Below are 6,955 nucleotides of genomic sequence, written 5' to 3'. Positions count from 1 at the left end.
TCTCCAACATTGGGAGAAAGTCAAATAGGCATAGTTGATCTTAATCCATAGGTATTACTCGTAAGCAAAAACAAAACTAACTAACAACCCTAAATTATCAATCAATTTGGACATTAGCAACTCAAGGTCACCTAAGTCCTCAGTTCCAAGCCAAGAGTGTTAAAATTCTACTCTAAAACTATACCAAGCATTTTATCAAAACTTAGTGTACTAGGAGTGACAACACTACCCGAATCCGTGGGTACCCACCCCTCCCCTACCCGGAGCAGGTTTTTAAAGGGGTGGGTTCTTGGCGGGGTGGGGCAGGGTCGGGTTTAGTTTAAACCCGCTCCGATATATATAATATATATACTTTTAATATATAGTATATGTAATATATATAAAATAATTAGTAAAATGATTAATAATATTGTATCATATTTAAATTTTTACTTTAATTTATGTTATGTATGTAATGATGGTTATATAAATTTTAAAATTTAATTTTATTTATTGGATTTTAATAATTATAGGAGTGGATAGGGCGGAGCGGGTACCCGCAGAGGCGGGTTAGAGTTTAACTTTTTACTACCCGCGGGTAGAAGCGGGGCGGGTTTGATGCGGGTTATTATAGGGTGGGTAGGGCGAAAACCCGCCCCATTGCCACCGTACCCCTAGGTTTACATAAAAGAAAAGCATAATAAATTGCAATAATAATAAAATTTAAAACTATCAAATGCAAGAAAACAATATTAACAATTCAAACAAGGAGGGAAAAAATATAAAACATCAAATTGCATTAAAGAAAATCAAAATTCAACAAGAGTTTATAAAACTAAAAGTGGCAAAATAGATAAAGTAACAAATAAAACTAAGGGAATTAAGATGATAGAACAAGAAAAATGTAAGCAAATATATCCTAAAACAAGAATTAAAACCTAAATTAAGGAGAAAACTAAACCTAAAATCCTAAATTCTAGAGAGAAGAGAGAGCTTCTCTCTCTAGAATTCTAACCTAAAACGTGCTCTAAACTATACTAATGGCTCTTCCTTTTGATCTTTCTTGATTCCAGTATCAAATACTTTAGAAATGAGTTGGATTGGGCTAAGAAAGCCCTGAAATCATAACCCACATGTTTATTTAAATAAATCACATGGTGGCAGTCATCTGTACGCATCTGTCATGTGTATGCGCAACTTGGGATTCATGCGTACGCATGAGGCATGCGTACGCATGGTCATGAGGAACTCCAATCTTCATTTCTTCATGAATTCTCCACTTTTGCATGCTTTTTCCCCACTTTTTCAAGCCATCCTTGCCTCCTAATCCTGAAATCACTCAACAAACACATCAAAGCATCAAATGGAATTAAAGTGAATTAAATTTAACAATTTAAGAGTCTAAAAAACATATTTTTAATCATTAAGTATAATTAGGAGAAATTCACAAAACTATACTATTTTAATAAATAAACATGAGAAAAGTCGGCAAATTTCACTCATTTAAAGCAGATAAATACCATAAAATATGAATTTATCAATATATCACAATTTCACAACAAATGATTTATAAATGAGTATTCAAATTCTATATCTTAATGAAAAAATAAAAATTACATAATTACTCTATACTAATTACAAACTAATTACTCTAAATTGAACCTATATCACAATTTTTTAATAAAAAAGATAGAATAAAAAATTTAACTAGTGTAAATTAGAATTATAAAAATTAGATAAATAAAAAATAACATAAATTTGAAAAAGAAATCTGGAAAAAATAACTCACTTTTCTGGAGATAGTTGCGGCGCGAAAGACTTTTCCAGTGTGGTGGTAGCTCGGAGGGCACGGTGGCAACAGGGACGTTTGGCAAGGCTGCACAACAAAAGGGGTTTAGGATTTTTTCTTTTCAAAAATAAAAAATTGGAATGGAAGATGGAGAGGGACAAGGACAACGTACTAAAGGAGGGAGGAGGGAGACAATTTCGATGAGGCAAGGAGCAACGGTGACAGCAACCAAATGGTGGCTACATTGACTCCGATTACGTTTCACACGGATTTTGTCCAAGTCCACATGGTCATTGGAGCAGATTCAGGTGGTCGACGCTGGTGGAGGTTCGATAGAAGGGCTGTTGGCAATGGTTACAATAGAGAGAGAAAGAGAGAGGAGAAGGATGGAGAGAGAGAGAGAGAGAGAGAAAGAGAGAGAGAGAGAGAGAGAGAGAGGGGTAATTTCAAAAAGTAAGGGTAAAGTTTCTCATTTTGAATTTAGGGTAACTTTACCTTCGATTTTATCAGCGGTAAAATCTGAAGGTAACAAATTGGTGGTCGCCAAAATGCAGCATTCCACTAAGTTGGGTTACTAGCAAATTATAATCTGTAGGTAAATCCCACACTAAATTTTGTGCTTATTTTTATTTTTTTCTCTATTTATTATTGATGAATTTTCAGACAAAACACAAATCTGACGGCAAATTTTAATGCGATGAATTTATTATTTTAACCATCGGTAATTCAACCATAAAACCGCCACTAATGAACGATACTGAATCCGATATAAAATTCGACGGTATTTAGCGTTTTTTTATAGTGTGAATTACATAATTTTTTCTGAAGTTATAGGTTCTTGTAAAGGGCGTTACTATATTTTCTCAAAAGTGATAGAACACTTTACAATGTTTACTATTTCAAAACAAATGATATTCCACTTCCCTTAATCACTTAAAGCTTATCTTGGTTGACCCAACATACAAGTCACAACCAGTCCATAAAATCATGCACAAGTTTAAATTATCCATTAAAATAACAAGGACAAGTCCTTTTAAAAAGTGATTATAGTTCCAAGAATTTCTCTAAAGTTACAGGCTCTTTTAAAGAGTACTGTTGAATTTTCACAAAAATTATATGATACTTTATATATTTACTATTTCACAACAAACAATATTTCACATTCCTTAATTACTTAGCTTGAAGCTCATCCTGACTGACTCTAATACATCCCAACCAATCCACGAAATCACTTGCCATGTTTAAATTATCCATGAAACTAACTTGGACAAGTATTTTAGAAAGTGATTCTGGTTACATAATTTTTCCTTAAGGTTTAGGTTCTTCTAAAGAGGGTTACATGATTTTTTCCAAAATTATATGACACTTTACAATGTTTGCTATTTTACAACAAACACATTTCACATCCCATAATCATTTGAAGCTTAACTTGACTAACTCTAACAAATTACAACCAATCCATGAAATTACTCTCGCTCCAAGTTTAAATTATTCATTAAACCAACTTGGACAAATTTTCTAGATATTGATTCTGGTTACAAGTTCTTCCAAAGGGAGTTATATGATTTTTTCAAAGTTACAATACACACAACCACAACCAATGGACACATAACAACTTTCAATGACGCCCTACTTTGCACGGCCTGTAGAAAGCCTTCAACACCTTCCTTGTGGATACAAAGCATGGCCCATGGAGAGTCTGAAACTCTTTCCAGGTGGATACAAAGCACGACCATAGACTCTTCTCCTTCCGGCTCGTCGCTTCACCTATTATGGATGCATCACTCTGACTACTTTCCTCGCACCATGCCTTAGTTACGGAATTGTCAACTAGAAATGGTTGATGGGAGTTGTGAAAGAGTCATTTTTGGGAGTAATAAGCAAGTGAAATCGAAGAATAAAAAAAATAATGAAACAAAAATATAGGGCTGCGTTTGTTTCTGAGAACAGGACAAGACAAGACATTGAGAACAAGACATAAAGAATAGAGACACAAAATTTTGTGTTCTTATATTCTGTTTGGTGATAAACTAGAACAAATTATGAAAATCTAATTTATTCTCATTTTTTTCATTCAAAAAATTTGAGACAAAAAATATAACAATAAAAATATAATTATAAAAAATTAACAAGAATAATGAAAGAAAAAATAAAAAATAAGTTGTGTCCCTTGTTAGTGTCTCTGTGTCTTTTCTGTTAGGATGGATACAAAATACACTAATTCAGTGTCCCTAGACATATTGTCTCTGTCCATGTCTCATCTGTCAAACACGATTTTGTGTCTTTGTGTCCCTATCTTAGTGTCCTGTCTCTGTAAACAAACGCAGTCTAGGATACCACTCCTACGTTTGTTTTGAATCAATTTGGGACAAAATGGTGACTCTATGTGATTGCAAATAATTGAGATAAAATGAACTCTTAACAAGGATAGTATATATACAGTTTGTAGTTGGGAGTTACCAAGTATCTTTATTTTGGAAAAATAACATTTTAGTTTTTTTTTTAAAATGAAGTAAATACTAAATTGGTACCCAAAAGATTTTTAATGCTGACAAAATGGTACCTAACTTGTTATTGACAAAATAGTCTCTGAAAGATTTTAAAATTTGACAAGTGTGCCCCTAAACTCATCAGAGCACATTTCCGGCGAACATGATGCTAAAGTGGCCAACGTGTTTTGATGACCTGGCCAACCCTCCAATGCACTTCCCCTCCCCAACACACTATCCTTCCTCTCCAACACAGCTTCGAATCCTACCGGCGTAGCGCCACTCTTTTCCCAGATATTGTCGAATCTATTTCACTTTCTTTTTCTCCCTTTCAAAAGCTCTGTATAAAACTAAAATAACAGATTGGTTCAATTTGGATTAGTTGGATTCGATTCAGTTCACGGATAAGGGCAGATTTTTCTGAGAATAATAGAGATTTTTCTGGATTGTTTCAATTCATTTCCTTGCTAGAGCTGAAATCCAGGGTTGCGATTAATCTTGTGCTTCCATTGGTACCTGGTTTCCCCTGATAAGAGAACCAAGGAACACGACGTCAACAAAAGCAAAATTTCAAGCAGATCAAAGTGAAGGGGAGTGAAGTACATGACACACAAAGATTCGGGAGAGAGAATGACGATGGCATCTTGGAAGTGCAAGAGGTCAATGTGAGGCCCAAGGAGGGAGGTGGCCGAAGAGCATGGCTTGGTTGTTGGTGGTGGTGGGAGTGACTAGTTGTGGGAGTTGATGGCGGAGAGAAAGTGGGTTTGGTGGCAGTGAGAGAGAAAATTGGTTCATATCCATAGACCCTTAAATTGCTCTATTATCACCCACTGCAACTTCTCCTCCTCTTCTTCTGATTACGATTATGAGGGTCGGAAGACTTGTTCTATCACTATTGCTGGAAAAAGTAAGAGAGTGAGAGTGCGAGAACAAGAGAGTTCATTAGGGAGGGGGAGGGGGGAGTACTTTGGGGAGAGAGAAATTAAGAGGGATTAGTCAAGTCATCAAAACACGTTGGCCATATCAGAATTGTATTTGCTGGAAATGTATTCCGGCGAACTCAAGAGCACGCTTGTCAAATTTTAAAATCTTTCAAGGGTCATTTTGTCAATAATAAATTCAGATATTATTTTATCAGCACTAGAATCTTTCAAGTATCGATTTGGTGTTACCTCTTTAAAAATTATTAACAAAGTGGAATTTATTGATTTCCTTGAAGGAAATTATGTAATGTAATTAAGAAAGTGAGATTGAATAAATATGCTTTGTTAGTATTTTAATAGATTGTTCACCATAAACAAACCACCGTACCTACTACCTGCATGCTGCTCGCAGGGTTTCTCTTGCTGGCTAGAAGACAAAAATTGGAAGAAAAAGAAAAATGATGGTAATCTAGTAACATCCCTTTTGTTGGTGGGTCCCCAACCAAGTGGGGCCCACAAGTTTTAAAAGAAAAAAAATAAAATAAAAGAAAATAAGAAGTGGCTAAGAGCCACGGGGAGAGAGAGTGAACTTCTTTCAATTTGAAAGAAAGGAAGCGAAGCACACTGCTGCGGCGTCGAAGAGAAGAGAAAATTTGAAGGAAAAGGGCATGCCAACCTTGATCACATTGACTTGGTAAACTTGCTCCATTTCTTATGAAATTTTAGTATGTTATTCTTGGTATAGAGATGAACATTAGGATATAACTTATTTGTTGTATTGCCTTCTCTTTTGCCTGATTTGAGATACCCACTTTTTGTGGAGGGTTTATGTTGATTCCACCAGTTTTGGTGATGTATTTTGTTGATTGTTGAGATGTCCTAGTGTCACTAGGAAGACTGTTTGTGTACCCATTATTATGATAGTGGAAGTTTTTCTGGATTAGGTCCCGTGGATTTTTTGTCCCTCTTTTGGGGGTTTTCCCACATTAAAATTCTGGTGTCTGATTATTTAAATTCTGTCATTATATTTGCTACTTGGAGTGTCTTTGGTGTTTCCCATTTAATTACACAGGTTGTGGAAAAATTATTTTTGGTGCTTCCGCTGTTAGACAGGTTCTTATTTTGAACCTTGGTTGAGTTTTCCCAACAAAGTGGTATCCAGAGCTTTGGTTGTTTATTTCTATGCTGATTGAATGGAGGAAAATACTCATGGACCGAATATGGTCAAATTGAATTCCCAAAATTATTCAATTTGGAAGACCCTCATGGAAGATATATTGTATAGTAAGGACTTGTATGATCCTGTAGAGGGAGATAAATCCAAAGGTACAAAATCCAATGCTGAATGGAAGAAGCTGAATCGGAAGGCAGTTGCTTTGATTAGGCAATGGCTTGATCTTAGCGTGTATCCACATGTTGACACTAAAACAAATGCCGAGAAGATGTGGAAGAAATTGAAGGAGCTATATGAGAGAAAGAATGAACAAAATAAAGCATTCTTGATTAGGAAGCTTATCAATATGAAGTATGTTGAAGGTAAATCAATGCCGGAGCACTTGAGCATTTTTCAAGAGACGGTGAACCAACTGACAAGTAATGAAATCACTTTGAATGATGAGTTGCAAGCCTTGTTGTTGTTGAACTCTTTGCCTGATAGTTGGGAAGTTCTGGTTGTGACATTGACTAACTCAGCTCCAAAAGGAAAGTTGACATTAGCAATGGTTAAAGAGAGCATGTTGAATGAAGAAGCCAGAAGAAGAGAGCGAGGTTTGACT

The 6,955-nt window shown here is 35.4% G+C and overlaps 1 pseudogene; it reads right to left on the bottom strand.

Moving 5' to 3' along the window:
* Positions 1 to 4,655: 4,655 nt before the first annotated feature.
* On the bottom strand, positions 4,656 to 6,093 carry LOC148579243 (uncharacterized; annotated as a pseudogene).
* Between the last annotated feature and the right edge of the window lie 862 nt (positions 6,094 to 6,955).

This window comes from Arachis ipaensis, chromosome B10 (genome assembly GCF_059453495.1).
Source record: "Arachis ipaensis isolate K30076 ecotype BB chromosome B10, ASM5945349v1, whole genome shotgun sequence".
Lineage (NCBI taxonomy): Eukaryota > Viridiplantae > Streptophyta > Magnoliopsida > Fabales > Fabaceae > Arachis > Arachis ipaensis.
This window is presented reverse-complemented; position numbering and strand designations above follow the sequence as displayed.